The sequence below is a fragment of the Ursus maritimus genome, unplaced genomic scaffold (assembly GCF_017311325.1).
Source record: "Ursus maritimus isolate PB19 unplaced genomic scaffold, ASM1731132v1 scaffold_30, whole genome shotgun sequence".
NCBI classification, from domain to species: Eukaryota; Metazoa; Chordata; class Mammalia; order Carnivora; family Ursidae; genus Ursus; species Ursus maritimus.
In genome coordinates this window covers 2,966,131-2,986,064 of record NW_024425564.1, presented here as the reverse complement: position 1 = coordinate 2,986,064, position 19,934 = coordinate 2,966,131, and the positions used below count along the sequence as shown (strand labels likewise).

At 50.1% G+C, this 19,934-nt stretch overlaps 2 long non-coding RNA genes across 2 annotated transcripts in view; one reads left to right on the top strand and one right to left on the bottom strand.

Moving 5' to 3' along the window:
- The first annotated feature begins 10,537 nt into the window (after window positions 1–10,537).
- LOC103665456 lies at window positions 10,538–12,498 on the top strand. Its single transcript, XR_005838860.1, has 2 exons — window positions 10,538–10,636; window positions 11,458–12,498. It is a non-coding gene; the product is annotated as an uncharacterized LOC103665456 (long non-coding RNA).
- Window positions 12,499–18,713: 6,215 nt separating this feature from the next.
- The window catches only part of LOC103665455, a 4,412-nt gene continuing 3,191 nt past the window's right edge, over window positions 18,714–19,934 (bottom strand). Inside the window, exon 3 of the long non-coding RNA XR_569292.2 lies at window positions 18,714–18,987. This is a non-coding gene — a long non-coding RNA (uncharacterized LOC103665455). The remainder of the gene's footprint in view (window positions 18,988–19,934) is intronic.

Genomic DNA, 19,934 nt, shown 5'->3' with positions numbered 1-19,934 from the left:
GTCTGCTTCTCCTTTTCTCTCTGTCCCTCCTCCTGCTTGTGCTCTCTCTTGCTATCTCTCTCTCTCAAATAAATAAATAAAATCTTTTTTTAATGGGTAAATTGGTATGTGAATTAATTGTATTTCAATAAAGCTGTGAAAGGAAGAAAGAAAAGAAAGAAAGAAAGAAAGAAAGAAAGAAAGAAAGAAAGAAAGAAAGAAAGAAAGAAAGACAAAAGGCAGTCATCTATGGGCTATAGTTTGCTTACTCCTGACTTAAAACAATAATTATTCTAGGGGCACCTGGGTGGCTCAGTCAGTTAAGCAAGTGACTCTTGGTTTCAGCTCAGGTCATGATTTAGGGTCATGAGATTAAGCCCCACATCAGGCTCTGTGCTTAGTATGAGGTCCACTTGGGACTCTTTCTCCCTCTCCCTCTGCCCCTCCCCCCCAAAAATAAATATTTTTTTAAAAATAAAATTAAAATTAAAGTAAATTTAAAAACTATTCTATTTAGTTGCTCACGATTCTGCTGTTTGGAGCAGGGACAACTGGTCTCTGTGTGGCATCAGTTGGGGCAGCTTGACCAGTCCTGAATGATCTACTTCCAAGATGGCCTTACTCACATGGAGAGCAAGTGGGACCTCAGCTAGGATGTTGGCGAGGGTCCTTGATTCTCCATATGGTCTCTCCATGAGGATAGGTTGGGTTTGTCATAGTATGGTTGTCTCAAGATAATTGGACTTTTACATGGTGAATGGTTTCCTCTAAAGGGCAAATGTGGAAGCCGCCAGGCCTCCTAAGGTTTAGATCTGGAACCAACAGTGTCATTTCCACTATGTTCTGTTGGTGAAAGCAGGTCAGAGTCCAGTCCAGATTCAAGGGGAGGGAACTAATAATGATGTGAATACAGATATATGGTTTACTGGGGGCCACCAAAATATCTATCTATCTGTCTTCCCTCTGTTCCCTAATGTTTCACTTCCTCCCCCATGCAAAATATACTCACCACCTCTTAAGACCCCCCAAAATCTCACCCCATTTTTCTACTAGGATTGGGTTTGAGGTCATAATTTCATCACCTAAATCAAGCCTTAGGTATGACTGAGATTTCTCAAGTTATCCTCTTCTGGATCTGACAACCTTTGAACTAAAGAGACAAGTTACCTGCTCCGCACAGGAACAGTGGGGCAGAGAAAGGAAAATCCCAAAAAATATTCCTGTTCAAAAAGGAGGAACTGACAGACCGTAGCAGCCACAAGTCCGTAGCAATTCTGAAATCCAGCTGGGTACACATCACAATTCCTTAGTTAACTCCCATTTGTTATGGTAGTTGGACTTACTCCATGGTAAGTGGCTTCCCCCAGAGTCAAAATATGGAAGCCGCCTTCTTAAGGCTTCAGTTGGACCAGGTGCAACATTGCTTCCATCACATTCTATCGGGTAAAATGGGTCACAGAGCCAGCCCAGGGTCAAGGGGAGTACACGGAGCGTGAACACCCATCGCCATGGTTCACGGGGGATTATCGAAGTAATAGTCTACCACAGGGGTGGTTTATCAGAGTCTCCAACCTTCGTAGGCCCTGCATTCCAATTTTGTACCCCTAATCCTAATAAGCTTTCAAAACCACAGCTCAACCTCTCTGATGACTCAAATTGGCAAACACCCGTGGACAAAAGCAGCCCCAAGGGCTGGACTCACTTCTCTGGTTGGGTTGCCCAGCTTTAATAAATAAAAATACAGGACATCCAGTTAAATTTGAATTTCAAATAAACAACAAACCACTTTTTAGTATGAGTATTTCACAAGTATGGCATGGGCACACTTATACTAAAAAACAATTTGTTGTTTATATGAAATTCAAATTTGACTGGGACATACACTAAAAAAAAATATTTGTTGCTTATCTGAAATTCAAATATAACTGGAAGTTCTGTATTTTATCTGGCAACTCCGATCTCTCTGGATTCCTATCTTTTCATGTATCTTCGTTCAGTAATTCCTCACTATCTTGTTAGATTTTGATGCTTTTAAGATTAAGATTTAAAAATATTTTGGGACACCTGGGTCGCTCAGTCGGTTAAGTGTCTGCCTTCATCTCAGGTCGTGATCCCAGGGTCCTGGGATCAAGTCCCACATTCGGCTCCCTGCTCAGCAGGGAGTCTGCTTCTCCCTCTGCCTGCTCCCTCCCCCGGCTTGTGCCCTCTCTCTCTCTCTTTCTCTCTGACAAATAAAATCTTTAAAAAAAAAGATTTAAAAATAATTTAATATTTAAAAATCTAGCATATGTAGTTGTCTTTGACAGGAGGATTGGTCCATATTCTAAGTGGCTTTTCTATATTTGGGAGAATTCCCCTATTATGAGTTTTGTCCTCAACCTGGAAGTCAGAACTCAAATGCCCAGCCTCCCTGGCAACTAGAACATGGACATTTGACCCAACTCTACCAATCACACACCCAAGGGAGACTTCAATTTGGCAGTGCAAAACATGAGGCTTGGCGAAGGGCTCCCACTTTTTGTTGGACAGCTGGCTATAAAAAATTCAATTTTTTTGAACAACCCCAATATCCATTCTCCTCAGGGCGCCTGGGTGGCTCAGTTGGTTAAGCACCTGCCTTTGGCTCAGGTTGTGATCTCAGGGTCCTGGGATTGAGCCCCGTATCGGGCTCTCTGCTCAGTGGGGAGTCTGCTTATCCCTCTTCCTCTCTCTGCCCCTTCCCCCAGCTCATGCTCTCTCTCCCTCTCCCTCCCTCTTAAATAAATAAAATCTTTATAAAAAAATATCTATTCCCCTCATCTCCTGATTTTCAACAGGGTACGTGGCTACCTGGAATAAAGAATGTTTCCCAGGGGCACCTGGCTGGCTCAGTTGGTACAGTATGTGAGTCTTGATCTCAGGGTCATGAGTTCAAGCCCCACATTGGGCATGGAGCCAACTTAAAAAAAAAAAAAATGTTTCCCAGCCTCCGTTAGAGCTAGGTGTGTCCCTATGTTCCAGCCAATGAGAGTTGAGCAGAAATGTCATAGGAAGTATCCTTAAGAGAAGGAAGCATATCCCTCTCTTTCCTTTTCTGTTACTGCTGTAAAGAGTGGAGCTCAGACAGCCACTTTGGACCATGAAGTAGAGCCCCACGCCAAGGATGGCACAGCAAAGGGCAGAAAGAGTCTGATCATTGTCGGGTCCTAGTGTTGCCTGGCTACTTACTTCTAGATTTTATTAATGAGAGAGAAAACAATGTCTAATCTTACAAAGCACTGATATTTGGAATTTTCTGTCCCTCACAGCTAAATCTAGTCTTAAATGATACACCTATTGATGTGGAATGATTCCTAAGATAAATTGCTAAGTGAAAAAAGCAAGGTGCAGAGCAAGGTATGCAGTATGGTGCTATTTGGGGGGAAAAAATGCAAATAGATATATCTACGTCTGTATATGAGCAGCCTTTTCTGGAAGGATATACTGTTTGAATTTTTTCTATGTGCAAATATTGCTTATTCAAAAGCTAACTTTAAAAAAATAAGAAATCTAGGGGCGCCTGGGTGGCTCAGTCGTTAAGCGTCTGCCTTCGGCCCAGGGCGTGATCCCGGGGTCCTGGGATCGAGCCCCACATCAGGCTCCTCTGCTAGGAGCCTTCTTCTTCCTCTCCCACTCCCCCTGCTTGTGTTCCCTCTCTCACTGGCTGCCTCTCTCTCTGTCAAATAAATTAATGGAATCTTTAGAAAAACAAAACAAAACAAAACAAAAAAACCAAAAAAATAAGAAATCTAAAACTAGTTAATAATATGAAATGTTTTACACTTTTAAACCACAGTAATTTGGTGAGACTATGGTCAATTTTCTTCCTATTTCTTTCTATTTTTAGATTTCGAAGCATATTTACATGCAAAATATGTCCCAGACAATACAAATAATTTATGTTTTAAATATTTGTATTTTGTTGATGTGTGTACCTTTAGTTCCCAGGACCTCAAAGGCCAATATGCTGAATGCATACTTTGGACAGCAAAGCCATATAGTGAACATCTACTATCTATCAGGCACTGTTCTAGGTAAATAAAACAGACAAGACACCTTTGTTCACGGAGTTAAGGTTCTCATGGGGCAGAGAACAAGTAGACAAATCAGATTCTCTCAGATAAGGCTCACTGCTACAAAGAACACAAACAGGGTAAAAGAGATAAAAAGTGTTGAGGACACCGTTAGAGGGGGGAGAGGGGGATGAAAGGCTTTGAGGAGGTGACATTTGTGCTGAGACCTGAATGATGAGAAGGGGTCAGTTATAAAAATTTCAAGAGGATGAGAGTTCCAGAGAAGGGGCCTAGAGCATGGAGGAAACAGATAAATGGTTGGAGCCGCTGGGGAGAAGTGTGCGGGCAGGAGGAATGGTTCCAGAAGGGCTCCGAGGGGTGGTGTATGTGTACCTCAGTGAGAGACCATTACATGCCTCACCAGAATTGCTCAAATTAAAAAAGACCAACACCACCAAGAGCTGGCAAAGGTGCAGAACAACTGGAATTCTCACACTTTGCTGGCAGGAACATACACTTCCACTTTGAAACACAATTTGGCAGTTTCTTTTGAAGGTAAACCTACACTTACTGGGGCGCCTGGGTGGCTCAGGGGGTTAAGCGGCCGACTCTTGATCTCAGCCCAGGTCTTGATCTCAGGATTCTGAGTCCATGCTCTGTGTTGGGCTCCATGATGGGTGGGTGTGGAGCCTACTTAAATGAAAAACAAAAATATAAACATAAACTTACCATATAACTCACCAATTCTGCTCCCAAGAGAAATATAAACATGCTCACAAAAAGAGTTATAGAATATTCACAGCAACTTTTTCGCAATAGCCCTGAACTACAAACAACCATAATCTTCATCAACAGGAGAATGGGTGAACGAATTGTGACGCAGCCATACAACGGAACACAATACAGCAGTGAAAAGGAACAGAGAACTAACAGGAGCGAAAACACAGACAAATCTCACAAACATTATGTGGAGGAAAAGAAGCCGGAAGGAAAGAGTCCATACTGTGCGATTCCTTGTATCCGAAATTCTAGGAAATGCCAATCTAATCCAAAGCAGCAGAAGGTAGATTGGGGGTCCTTGAGCCAGGTAGGGATAGATCGATTGCAAAAAGGAAGAAGGAAACTTTTAGAGTGATGGAAAGGATCTATATTGTGATAGAGGTTACACAAGTAAACCCGTTTGTCAAAAGTCATCCAACGATGCACCTCCAGGTTTACACTGTGTTGTATGTCAATTCCACCTCAGTAAAGTTGATCTAGCCCCCACACGCAAGCTGTGTGCTTATTTAGTACCCTGGTACATTATCTGTCTCTTTCTCTCTGTATTTTCTAGGAAGTAGCTTGCAAGTAATAATTTCTCGCCTGCTCACTTGTTTTTTCCCCTACCTCTAACCCCAAAGAGAAGTGTGACACCCAGAACTTCGAACTTTGAGGCTGACTTCATCACCTCAACCCTCACCACAGAAATGCTCACATTTTACAGAGAACAGAGGTCCGGTGTGGTTAAGTCAGCACGAGTGCTTTCCCTGAAGGCCTCTTTGGTGAATTTGGGGGAGTCCCTCAAAGCCCCCAAAGAGTTTCTTTCCTCTGCCGGCTGATGCCTGAAATTCATGGTCTGAGCGTCCTCCTTTTGGCATCGGGACTTTAGGACCCTGGGAAGGGAGGTGGCCTCAGTTTTGCTGGCTTCAGCCCCCAGTGAATGTTCCATTCAACAAACAGGCCCCATGGAGACTGGGGATACAGAAGTGAGTGACATCCAGGCCCTAACCCTAAAGCACCCACAGTCCTGGCTGAGTGGTCTTGGTACAGTGGGCCTAAGACAGCCTGCAGCTTGCTAGAAACACAGACCCTGAGTTGCTGGGAGATTCTTATTTGGGTGGGACGTTGTTAGCAAACCCCCAGGTGGTCCAGCGCAGACCATCTTTGAGAAATGGTGGCTGGGACAGAAGAAATACTGAAGCCATTTAGAATAAGCTATGGCTGAAACTGTTCCAAATTTGATGAAGGCACCACACGCAGGATAAACACATGAGAAATCTCACCACAGCACAACTTGTTAAAAAACAAAAGCCAAGAAAACAAACACACAGTGATCGAGAGAAACTCTTGGTTCCTGGGATTTAAGAGCAAGCTTTTGCAGGGTAGGAGGTGTTGGCAGAAAGTCCCAGAAGTGGGTGAGAAGGGCAAGATATGGGGGAAGGTGAACCAGACAGTTCAAAGAGAACTGTCAAGGCCCTCTCAGTTTGCAACCAGTTGGGCCTGGCATGGGGAAAGGGCCCAGGCTCTGTTTTACAAGCTAATCCCCTCTCTACCTGCCCCTTTGCTGGGAAGAGCCAGATTTGTATCCTACCCCAACCTAGTTCTCAGAGATCTTCAGGCTGTCGCTGCATAGCTGGATGCTCCTCTGACCCTGTCATGCAAACAGCCAAAGGTATTTCCAAAGCCTGGGTACATGCAGGACTAGGAGCCAGCTGCCCCTGAGGAGACACAGAGGCACCAATGTCTACCCTCTGGGGACCTAGCTCTGATGCCTGGAACCTGGCTGACCCTCAAGCTGAAATTGGCCTGGTGCCCTGTGAACTCCCAGAAAGCATTTACTCAGGTTTCTTTGCAGCTTTGCTTCCCTGTCCAGGCCTAATGGGCACAGATCAGAATTAATCGTATCCCAAGAAGCCAATGTATCAGCCTAGTGGGCCTACGTGGGCAGGGGCAAAAAGGGGGGAGACTGACTTGGGCATTTGGTGGGTGAGGAGGGTATTGCTTAGGTCAGCAGGAACCACATCTGTGGGAGAACTCTGGGACTAGAGAGAGGTGGCACCAAAGGCCAAATCCTGTGGCCTAACAGAGGGCTAACCCAGTGAAATTTGCATTGTTACGAAGACCTTGGCTACAGTATTCATATTAGCTAATGTCTACCATGCACTTACTGGAACTTGGGCCATGTTCTAGATGCTTTACGTGTCTTCACTAATTTAATCTTCAAAAACAACCTAAGGCAATTGTAGCACAGAGAAGTGAAATATCCACCAAGCCAGCAAGCGCCAGAGCTGTGGCTCTTCCTCTAAGCTCCGCCACCTTTCAGAAGTGAGTGGCGGGAGACCGAAGATGTTGGCTGGTTGGGTGGTGAGCCTACTGCGCTAGATTGTAGCGTCAGCACATTCTCCTGCCCTGGGGATTTTCGTTTGAGCTTTTCCCCCAGGTTTAAATGCTTAATTTACATGTAGGACAGAAAATGAAAATAAAAAAATCAACCACTTGTCCAAAAATGTACACTCAACCAGGGTGGACATGAAGGCAATTTCAGCCTCTTGCCACCCCACTAAGTGAAGGTTACCTACCTGCCTGGTGGTCTCACCTCCCACCACAATCCTCTCTTGCCTCCTACTTTGCTGCCTGACTCTTCCCTACCACCAAACCTGGGGGTCCAAACATTCTCTGGACTTCCATGCCCTTCTCCCTTCTCTCCAATTATCAACATCTTTCAAGACTCAGTCCAAATCTCACCTCTTCCAGAAAGCCCTCACAGACATCCCTGGTTGGAACAACTCTGTCCCTGGCCCGGTTGCTGAGATAGGATGTTCTTTCAGCATCGGCCATAATTCACTTGGCATTAGGTCACTTCTCAGGGGAGCTGTCTCCCTGGCGTCAGAAGCACAGAGATTGTCAGTATGGGGCTGCCACCTGCCTGTGTCATAGGCAGGAGGTCATGCTAAGCAGGTCACTAGAGGGTCTTGAGGACCTCTCTCCTCACTGACTTGAAAAAACTTAGGCTTGGAGATTCATATAAATTCCATGTAAAAAAACAAGAAGATAAAATGAAAATAGGGTGTATGGGATTTTACTCTCAAAATCTATTTTGAAAAATTTTTTCTATGTTCTATGAAATAAAATAGCTTTGGCATAGCAGACATCTTACATGAATGAAGATGAGCCCTACTTCTTCGTTTCATTAAATTTTAATGAGTTCATTCACTCATTCATTCATCAAACATTAACTGAATCTGGTTGCTCAAAAGCTACTAAGTTGACAAATATTTAAGACGGTTAGTGAGGCAGTGCAGTGCGGGGCTGAACTGTATGGATTCAGGCTGAACTGGCTGTGTGTAAATCCCACTCTACCACTTATTAGGCAAGCCACTTTATCTTTTTTTAAATTGTTTAAAAGATTTTATTTAGGGGCGCCTGGTGGCTCAGCCATTAAGCATCTGCCTTCGGCTCAGGTCATGATCCCAGGGTCCTGGGATCGAGCCCCACATCGGGCTCCCTGCTTGGCGGGAAGCCTGTTTCTCCCTTTCCCACTCCCCTTGCTTGTGTTCCGTCTCTTGCTGTCTCTCTCTGTCAAATAAATAAATAAAAATCTTTTTTAAAAAGATTTTATTTATTTATTTTTGCACGCATGTGCACAAGTGAGGGGAGAGAGGCAGAGGGAGAAGCAGGCTCCACAGTAAGCAGAGACCCCAACTTGGGACTCCGTCCCAGGACCCCTGGATCATGACCTGAGCAGAAGGCCCACGCTTAACCGACAGCCACCCAGGTGCCCCAGGCATGCCACTTTAGGTAAAGAAGTCACTTAAATTCTCTGTGTATCAGTTTTCCCACCTATAAGATGGAAATGATAATTACACTACCTATCAAGGTTGTGAGGATTAAATGAATTAACGTATATTAATAAATATAATTATCTATTTATATGTAATATGTAAAGTAGTCAGAATTGTGCGTGCTATGTAGAAATGTTGGCTTTTAAATCATTATTGTCAGCATTATGTTAAAATGTGCTGTTTTTTTTTTTTTAGAGGGGGGGCGAGGGGCAGAGGGAGAGGGAGAGAGAACCTCAAACAGGCTCCATGCCTAGTGGGGAGTCTGATGCAGGGCTTGATCCCACGACCTTGAGATCATGACCTGAGCCGAAATCAAGAGTGGGACACTTAACCAACTGAGCCACCCAGACACCCCTAAAATGTGTTCTAATAGAGAACGAGAAAGACCCCCTCAGTCTAGAAAGATAAGGAGGTCCTTTCTAGGTCAAGGAGGGGATGGGCATTCCAGGCAACAGGAACAGCATAGATGAAGGCTCAGATGTGTACACCAGCATGGCAAGTTAGGGAAACAGGGAGGCCGAGACCTAGTGTGTAATGCAGGGCAGGCTGAGAGAGGCAGAGGTCATGCATGCTATGCACGAACGTCACGCATTTGGACCTTCATCCTGATAGTGACGGTGAGCCAGTGAAGGGCTCTCAGTTACAAATCAGCTGTGTGTTTGAGGCAGCTGGTTCTGGCAGCAGAGTGAAGGATAATATAAGGCTGGAGGTGGGACCTCCTCCCCCAATTAGAAGCGCCGGGAGAGAGGTGGTAAGAGATGCTGAAGCCGTGGCTGTGAGCCCTGAAAGGAGAGAATGCATGAGAAAGATGGAACAAGAATCACCCAGGGGACGGGTGACTGACTGGATGCGGTAGGAGAGGACAGACCGGGGGTGGCCCCCCCAGTTCCACCCTCCAGGTTGCTCTGCCCATGTGGTGGTTCCACGAGATCCAGGCACACACGCACTCTTAGAAGACAGTTGCTATGTCTTACTCATTTCTGTATCCACCCCCTCACCCTCCCCAGCCACCCCAGCAGGGCGCCAGGCCCATGTTGTGTGCTCAGTGACTGCAGCTGAATTGGGTTTCACGGAATCCAAGCTTGCTCCCTGCCCAGCCCCTAGATTGGGTAATTGTGTCAAACGCAACCACTCCACCTCACCATTCTCTGGATTACTGCTGTGCTGCCCTGGAGGCGGCCAAGAGAAGCCCCCCCACACACACACTTGAAGGGGGCCAGCCTGCCTGGGACCCTGCTGTCAGCCCCAGAGCTGCCACATCAACCTCGGGACCGGGCCCTCTTCAAAGCCCGCCTACCTCTCTGCAGGCAGAGCCCAAGGCCCCCGCAGCAACGGGAAGAATGGGTGGAACGGAAGCAAGAGCCTGACAGTGAAAGCAATGACATCAGCCTCACATCGACTGGCCCCGCAAAACGATGGCTCCTTGGAGACATCTGTTTACAGAAGTGATGGAAACCTCACCCCCGACCCCCATTTCTGTCAGCCAGCCAGGCAAGGTGCTGCCCAGAGCGAACCCACCACACCTCTGCTACGCATAGGGGGTCATTCATTAGTAAGAGAAGTTAAGACAGAAGAACCTAGTTTGAGATCAATCCAGAGGCAGCCAGAAGCCAACAATGGAGCACTGTCCTCACCCCACATTGCCCTGGAGGATCCTCGGCTGGCAAGTAGGAGCGGGCTCACCTGAGAGCTGAAGGTGGAGCGGAGCCCCACATCATGGGAGAGTGTGTGCACCCGAGGCGCATGTGGGCACCACTGCCTGCCCACGCGTTCACTCACATTACCCATGTATACACCCATGTGTAGGCACGGGGGCGTGTGTGCATGCGCAACGAATGTACACGCCTGCGCCTCCTGCCCACGCCTTCACTCACATTACCCTCGTATACACCCCGTGGGAGGGGCCGTCTGCATGTGCGCATGCGCCATGAATGTACACGCCTGCGCCGTGCCGCCCAGGAAAGGGGCAGGGGAGCAGAGGGAGCGGAGGGGTACATCTTTGTAAAGTTGTTTGTCTGTGGGCAGGTAGGTAGGAGTGGGTTTGGGTGTGGTTGTGGGAACAGGAGCGTATGTTTGTTGTGAGGGAGGATTTCTTCCCAGGTGTTTGTGGAGGACGGGACAGATGAGGTGGGGCAGCCGTTCTTCCGGCCGAGGCCCTGGCTGGCCTCATTCCTCCTGGGATCCCCTCCCAGGGTGGCTACCCTTGCCCGAAGTGCCCCAGTTTGATGCCCCAAGTTGGCCTGGTCTGCCTAGCAGGAAGGCACAATCCCTTAGAGGCCCTGAGGAAGGATGAGCTCCATCTTGGAAAGTTGAAAGGGGCAGGTGGAAGTGGGGTTGCGGGGAGCAAGACTTCACCCCACTCCTCCAGGGGTGTGGCCAGGCCCTGCCCTAGGACGGGAGGGTTGCAGCGTGAGGGAGGCTCTGTCTGTTCTGGTAGCAGAGACATAGGGAACGCCACTCCATAGAGCCCAAATGCTGTGAGGGCCTCAGGGGGCAGCATGTGAACTAGGTCAGAGATGACTAGGAGAATATCAGAGGAAGGGAGGGGGAGGGAGAGGGGCATTCCAGGAGGCAGAGAAACCCGAGCGAAGGCACCGAGGCGGGGAAATGCAGGGTACATTCGAGAAAGCGAGAAAACAAGAGCTGAAGGAAATGTAAAGCCTTCCTCCTGGACATGGGAGAAAACCCGGGGCCCAGAGAGAGGAAGTGCTTCTCAGACCTAGAAGCAGAAATGAGGTCTCCTGACTTCCAGGTCAGTGCTCTTTCTGCTCCTGCAGAAAGCCTGCGGGGAAGAAAGCCAGGGAGTCAGGCTGTTGATTTTGCTTCCTTCGCTTTCTCATCCCCAGGAGGGAGGCCTGAGTGGAGGGTCCCCGTTCTTCACCTCCCTCTGTCAGCAGCTTGCTGTGTGATCTGGCACAACTCACTTTGCCTCTCTGAGCCCTTCATCTCCAACGTGAAGGGGATGGAAGACCTTGCCTCACCTGGGAATGCCAACCTTTCACTCCTTGTGAGCTGACGTTTGTCTTAGTCATCCTCCTTTCTTCAGCGCCCAGCAGAAGCTCAAATATGTGTTTTTAGATGAAACAAAGAAGGAACGATGAGCTCTGTGACTCTGGTACCACCTGCCTTGAGAGCCTCGGTCTCTCCCTGGGCAGAACATAAGGTGAAGGAGGCCCCAAATCAAAAAGACCATGAAAGGGAGGGCAGGAGAGATAAATAACCTAGCTGCACGGAGGCCCTGACTTCTCCCTCTCTCTGGGGGGATGCCCTTGAGAGTGCCCTTCCTTGCAGCCTTGGCCTTGCAGAAAAGTGCTGTGGTGAGGGGGCTGGAGGAGGGGCAAGGACCTCACGAAGAACAAGGGGGTGGATGGACCCAGGAGGAGCCCTGGCAGGCCTCTCCCTCACTCCTGCTCTCCCTGCTCACTGCCTCTCTGTAGGAGAAGTGTCCCCAGACCTCCTGTTCCAATCCTGAGAGGTTGGGCTGGCCCTGGAATCTCCCGTTTCCCATGCCAGCGATTCCTTAGTTTTTTCAAAGAGAAATAACCCTTCTATTTTGAGGCCCCCTTTTCATGGTAAAGATTGTATTGCCCACTTCCCTCTTCTATGATAGCAGCTGTATTTTTTTTAACCTTGTAAAACACAAATGTGCACACATGTACAAAGCCAGCCTATGGTGTAGAAATCAGATAGTGGTTGCCCCCAGGGGTGGGGACTGGCTGGGGGGGTACTCGGGAATACGACGGCAGCGGAAAATGTTCAAAATCTTGATTTACGTGACGGTTGCACAGGTCTATACACTTGTCAAAATTCATCAGTCTGTAAACTTAAGCTCTGTGCTCTTACTGTATGTAGGTTATACCTCAATAAAGTAATGCATCTAAAAGACACACATACTTGAGGTGCCTCGCTGGCTTAGTGGATCATGGGACTCTTGATCTCAGGGTGGTGAGTTCAAGCTCCACGTTAGGCGTGGAGCCTACTTAAATTTTTTTTTTTTTTAAATTAAAAGACACACGTACAGAGAAATATATAGAACAGACATGCTCAGTTTAATGAATTAATAAAGCAAGCACCCGTGTAAACACCACCCAGAATGCCTGGCTCCCCCATGTAGTCCACAGTGCTGTCTGGAACCAGGTGGCTCCCCTTGGGCTGCAACACCCACAGACTGGGCATCTTGGCTGCAGACACCATGCACTTCCTGCTCCCCAGATGTATGGGGACACAGACAGAGATGGGGTGGAACTCATGGGCTTTGGAACCTAAAATTTCCCATCAGTGCAACCCCAAGCTTGACTACAGCTCCTGTTCTGGTGAGCTGAAGGAACAGAAAACACACCCATTTCCCCTTTCTGGGAGGGGGGTTTCCGTACTGGCCTCCCCAGGCCAAGTCTTGGCTGGGGGGTGGGGGATGTCCCCAGTGAAAGTCAAGGAGAAATGTGCCTTCCCTGCATCCATGCTAAAAATAATCCCAGGCGGTGCTGCTGCCACTGAGCCGCAGGAAGGACAGAATCATGTTTTGCTTTAAACCTAGAAGCAGCTCAGCAGTTGGGGGCAAGGGAGGGGTGGGAGAGGGAGGCTGGGGATCTGAGAACCCTGGCAGTACTCTCCCCACCCCCACCTCCCAGCTGCAGCTGGTCCTCTCAGGGGTGCCTGGGCGGGGGGTGTGAGTATGAGTGTGAACGTGAGTGTGTGTGCATGTGTGTGTGTGTCTATGTGTGGCGACAGGGCCTCCCAGCACAGCAGGAAGCTGGGGAAGGTTGGAGATGGGTGGGGAGGGGTCTCTGTCCTGCTAACTGGAGCGTGTAGGCTGGAAGGGCAGGCGTCACGTACTCCACGNNAGTGAGAAGAGCTCTGTCCCAGCAGCCCACACCGTTCTCCCCTCTGGGGCCTCCTGTCCTCCTGCTGGGTGGCGCCTGCCCCTTGGGGGCTCCTGGCACACACAGGGCTGAAGACTGTCACTTCACAGCCCCCCGCTCTGTCTGGCTTCTGCTCTGCCCAAAGAGATGGGGAGGTCCTCAAGGGCGGGTGCGGTCCAGTGGCGAGGAATTTCCCTGGAAACGGGAAGTACAAGATGTGTCAGTGTGGGATCCCAGCTCAAGGAGTAAGCAGCTGAGCACAGGCAAGAGGCACCCCTGGCAGCCCTCTCCTGCTCTCTCTCTTCCCACAGCTCCCCTGGCTGTCTCCTGCATCAGAGGCTTCACATGGCGACAGGACCGTTCAGCAGGTAACAATAAAAACATGAATGGAATGAAATGAATGTGTGTTGTATTCCAGGCATTGTGCTGTCTTACATGGATTATCTTATTTAATCCTCTCAGCAAGCCTGTGTCATTGGAATTATTACACTGCCTATTTACAGATGATGACATTGAGGCTTATGGTGATAAAGTGCTCGTCCTAGGATCCCACTGGTAGTACATGGCAGAGACAGGGCTGAAAGTCATGATTTGGAACAGAGAATGTCCAAGATGAATGTCCAGAGAACAATGAGACAAATTTTTGGAAATTGAGCCTTCCCAAATAATTTAGGACACATGGTTGCCATACGTGATACTTTCTTAGAAAGAAAAAAAAAACAGTGACTTTAGAGACAAATTTTTACTATCAGTTATGATTTTGGCCAAGAAACTTGACCATTCTGAGACTCAGTCTATCTCTACAAAATGAGTACAATAATCCTTGCATAGAATTGCTGTAGAGTAATGAATTCGAATCCAGCATTTTTTCTAAACCTTGGAAAACTCCAGGCTCCTTACTGCCTCAGGGCCTTTGCACGTGCTGTTTCCTGTGTCTGGAATCTTCAGCCCCAGATGTTCATGTACTGGTTTGTTCTTGTCATCTCGGTCTCAGCTCAAATGCAACTTTCTTTAGCGCAGCCTTCCCTGACTACCCAGACTACCTCATTACCCCCAACTGCAACACTCTGTTTTTATAATCTGAAAGTATCTTGCTAACTTATTTGTTTTATTTGTTTATTTGTTTATGGCCTGTCCTCCCTCTCCATCTGCCAAGGATATAAGTTTCTTGAGAGCTGGGATCTCTGTAGGGTTTAAGGACCCATTCCCAATGCTCAAAGCAGCACCTGGCAAACATCAGAGCTTTCTAAATATTTATGAATGAATGAATGATCATGCTTTAAAAACAGCATTATTTTCCAGTGTCTCTCACAGCCCTCACTAAGCCAAAGGGCAGTAAATGTGGGTTAATGAGGGCTCGAGAGAGGGCTTTGGGCCTGGCCCAGGCCCAGCCCTAGAGCTTCCAGGCTGCAGGGAGCCATGAGGCTGCTTGGGCTTCCGGCCGCTCCAGGATAAAGGTCAACCCTTTTGCTGGAACATGAGGTTCTGCACCATCTGGGCCTGTCTGTCTGTGGCCTCATCTCCCTGGGTTCCCCAACCTGTGCTCCATGTCCAGGCCAGACCAAACAACTCAAAGTGCCCAGTGGAGAACACAGGCTGCTTCACGCTGGTGTGCCTTTATAGACCCTGCTCCTTCTACCTGGAACGCCCTGCACCCTGGCTCTGCCTGGCTAGCTCCTCTCAGACTTGAAGACAAGCCTCCTCACAGGAGTCCTTCCTGACCCCTCTGGCCACACCCAGTCCCCCACTTCCCAGGGTACTGTCATGATCTATTTTTGTGCAGGTTCCCAAGTAGCCCAGAGATCTCCTGAGGGCAATGACCAGCTTTGGTGCCCTCCTGGATGAAGCACAGTGCCTGTTGCATACTGTAGGTTCTTAATAGATGCTCTGGCACAGTTTTTAGACTTTGGGTCCCCGGGAATTAACATAATTCCTGGAGCACACAGTAGGTGCTCATTAAGTACCCACTGAATGCATGAACCTCGGCCATCTGACACTGGCAGAAGCTGGAGGTAAGGGGTGAGGTGCGCAGGTGGGGGTAGGAATGGAAGACACTTCCTTGGAAGCAAGTCGGTGTCAGAGGGGACCCTAGGACACTTCCTGGGAGAATGAACACGTAAACAGCAAAAATGAAAAGCAAACACGGATGGAGGCATATAAACAGGGCTCTCAGTGAGCAAAGACAGAAGGATGAAAGAGGAAGAACTGGGCTCAGAGGGGACAAAATGTGCCCATGAGAGCCGCAGAAGACAGGAAGCCAGAGACTGGGACAGGCCGACTCGCTACAGGATGTCTGGTGCCCTTGCTTCAGCCTCCGGGGGTAGATAAGGGTGGTGTGGGCAATGTGGTGCTGTGGTCCCTTCCTAGGGTGGTAGGCTGGGTGAAAGGACACATGTCACGAGATTTTTGGGACATCTTGAGAAACTCTTCCTCTCTTAGCTCAGAAGAGGCCCTGTGTTATGAAACACAGCACCCAAGATATCACAGTCACAAACCTAGCTTCTGGCCCTTGGGTGAGCAACTGAGCTGCTCTTGCCTCAGTTTTCCCATCAGGGAAGTGAGTACTGGTCTCCTTACTTTAGAGAAACATTACGATCACACTGAGTTAGGACCTGTCAGTGAAATGTACATGGCCCGACGTAAATGCCAGGGACATAATGATGCTGATTCTCCCAGCGTCCTGCTCTGCATGGGCCCTGAGAGAGTACCCTAAGCTCACATGCCCCCATGTCACTGAGTGCCACAGACAGACCCGAGGTCAGAGCCCCAGCCTCTGGTTTTTGGATTTGATGCCAGATCAATACAACAAGGCAAAGTTTATTCCCAGGTGAGGGGGTGAGTGGCAGCAGGCTTGCCAACTGGCTGAAAGACAACTGAAGATCCCCTCGGCCAGCAAACCTGACCATCCAGCTCCACCACTGAGGTCCTCCGGGACCTCTACACTTCAGCCTGTCCAATGGGCTGAAAACAGTTTTCTGGCTGTCAGATTATACCTCAGGTCATGCATGGACTCCAAGAACGCAGAGTTCCTGGAATCATGTGAGGACAAAAGCAATAAGACTCTGAGAAACGGAGGCCTGAGAAATGGAGGATTTACAGTTTGAGGTACACGAGCTAGGCATCTGGCAGAACATTTAGAAATGCTGGTATTGATGGTAGAGTTAATTGTGAATCCCAGCTCAGTCACTTCTCTGAGCCTCAGTTTCCTTAAGTGTCAAAGGAGGCTAACAGTAGCGCCCACCTCCTGGAGTTGTTGCAAAGAATAAATGAGTTGTGTGTATAAAGCCCTAAGCCCAATGCTTGGTCCACAGTAGCAATCGATACTCGCTATTATTGTGAATAATAATATCACAAGCTCCTAGGGAAGGAAGGCCAGATCAATCTCTGAACGTTGAAGCCACTTTGAGGAAGTTAAACTGATCATGACTCAGAAAATCATTAAGTCACCAAGTGTCAAATTCCATTTTGCAGCTTCTATTAGGAATGTGTGATTCCTGGGGGGGGGGGTATCTGATCCCCCACCCACCCTACCTCTGCCGTGTTCTCTGTGACTGATGGGGGAGGATCACAGATTAACAGGTCTGCCAAGCTTTTGGGGAGGCAACATAAATAGAGCCTTCAGCTCACTTGTCCAGCCGGGCTCAAGAATATTTCTGAAGTGCTTGCAGAGTGGCAAGGAGTGGTGAATCGACCTCAAGGGCCCAGAGAGCCATTAGACCCAAATTGGAGGGTCCGTGACCTTGGAGGCTGTTGCAGGGCTGGGTGATGGGAAAGAGAAAGGGGACTGGGGGTTTTACCCTTTTGGAGTCCAACTTCTCTCCTCCACGGTGTTCTCTGCACCCCACACCATCCTCCCACAAGAGTTTAGAACCGAAGGACTGACTCATGGTGGGGTGCAGGGCCCAGGTGGGAGGTGGGCAGATGGGAGCAGGGGTGACTGACTGACAGCAGGATGCCACAGCTGAAGAAGGAAGTATAAATATAAAGCGGCCAGTGTAGGACTGGACAGAGGCCATATGAAACACACGGTACATTCCGGCCCCAGCGTAACAAACTGTACCAGCCTTTTGGAGAGCTGGGAGCACTGTGGAGGGGAGGGAAGAGAGCAGAGGTTCCTTGGAGGTTGGCCCTGCCTCCTCCTCCCCCACTTCTCCCACAGCTCGGGCACCACAGGGAAAGTCCCGATGTTCCTTTTGCAACCACAGGAAACCTACTATCCCTGCTCACACTCTGTACCCAGTGTTCCTCTCAGCAGCTCCAGACTGGGAGGGAGCAGTGAGTGGGGGAGGGAGAGAGGGCTGGAGGGGTTGGGGGGGCTGGGGAATGTAGGCAGCCACAGCAGCCCAGGTAACATGAGGGAGGTGGCAAGCATCCCCTGGGACACTCACTCAGAGTCCCAGCCTATAAGCGCTGCAAGGAAGGTCCAGATGGCAGTGAGGTGTAGGGAAGGAAGTGCCTTGCCCAAGATCACACAGCCAGTTGTTCACCAGGGTGGGACCAGAGTGCCTCCAGAGCTGGGCAGCGCTGGGCAGCTCTCTTGGGTGTACTGTGCAGGCGTGGCAGGCCAGGGAACAGGCAGTGCCGGGGAACAGAGGGTGGGGAGCCCAGATCCAAGGCTGCCTCTATGCTCTGGTTAGCTCTGGGCAGGTCTGGCTTGGGCACCAGGCCCTCCGCTCCTTCCAAACCTACCCTCCTCCCCCATCTGAATATTAGAGATAATGCATGGAAAGTGGCTAGCACAGAGGCTGGCTCGTGGTGATGTCAACCAGGATGAGTCACCTCCACGCCTCGTCTCTCCTCCTCCACACACACAGCTCAAGGCCTAGAACCTCCTGGGATCTTTCTCCCATATCACCACCTCCTTCCTGAGTCCCTATAGCTCTTAACGTTTGGTACTCACCACCTGCTGTCTTGGGTTATTATTTAACCTCACGGGCTGTGTGTTTGTCTCTTCAGCTGGTCTGCAACCTGCCCAAGGGCAGGAAATCATTTCAATACACCCAACATTTACTGGACATCAACTCCAGTGCCAAGCTTGGCCTGTGGGGGATGAGCTCAAGTGATGGGGGGAGGCCTCCAAGAGGCCGACTTTGTTTCTGCCTCAAGGACTTTTTAATCTGGTTAGGAGAACAGGATTAGTAAACACATCACTAGAATATGAGACAGGCCACACGCTGGGCCGTGAGAAAGGTACAGACTGAATGTGCTGGGCATTCGAGGGAGAGGAATCAGATTTGGCTGGCACTGTTTCAAGCAGGCTTTATGAGTTGGAGCTTGAGAGATGGGTGGACTGGGAGGATGGGCACTGGGGGCAGGAGAAACGGCACAGCACCCTGTGGAGGCTGGAAGGTGGGAGATGAAAGGGCTCGTAGGAGCTGGGTCTTCAACTTTCTAATGACGTCCTCAGCAGGACCCAAAAGAGCCTTCCATATGGTAGGTGCCCAGGAGAGCAGTCCTTTGTCCCCTCCTCGGTTTGGAGACGTGGAACCTTCAGGAACTGCACTCGGTGACGTCTTTCTGTAGACGGATGGGTAAAGAGAAAACGTGGCTCTGAATAAATCCGGGTTTGGGGCTGGAACAAAAGGGAGGGGTCAGGTCCCAGTTTGGGGTCGTCTCCTCCACCCCGCCTTCCACTCCCGGGCTCTTCGAACTCCTGGCGCCCCGCCAGGGGTTTCCCAAGCTATCTCAGAGGGCTGGGCTTGGTTCGCCAACCCCTGGGAATCCCTGCAGTCTGCAGACTGGTGTGAAGAGCGGTCGGGGAAGGGGGTCCGAGGCACCAGCAGGCTCCTCCGGGGGATCGCTCGCATCGGCCCCCTCCAGCGGGCTTCCGTTGTCACGTGACTGCATCCCAGGTCTTCCAAGTGTGGGCCTGGCACGTTCGCAGCTATCCTCCAGACTGGACCGAGCGCTAGTGGGGCTCGGGCGGCAGCCTGGGCGGCTCCTTCTCCCATGGGAAGCTACCAACACCTGCCCCCCTTCCCCAGCTGTGCCACTCGGGCCCCGCACACGCCTGGGCTTCCACAGTGGGGTGCAGGTGGGGGATGGAGAGGTCTGAGTGCTGTAAGGCTGGAGCCCGGGCTGGGCGGCGGGGCCCCCCGCCCCACCCCGGCCGGGCGCACGTCTCCGGGGCTCCGCACCGGCTCCCGGCCGCCCCTGGCCCGGCCCCAGCGCGCACTCGCAGGGCTGCGGCGGCAGGGAGGCTGCGCGCCGAGCGCAAGCCGCTAGCACAAACAGGGCGAGGAGGCTGGTGTGAGCGCCTGGGCCCGGTGCCAGCGCGCCGGGGCTGGAACACAATGTCCCGAGCGGGCGGGCGAGCGGGGAGCGAGAACAGCCTGACTCAGCAGCTGGGTAAGTGGGTGTGCTCGCTCACCAGATCAACCGCTCTTGCAGCCTGCGGTCAGCGACGACCCGACTCTCGGAGGCTCCCTCGAGCGGGGGGGGGGGGGGGGGGGGGGGGGGGGGGG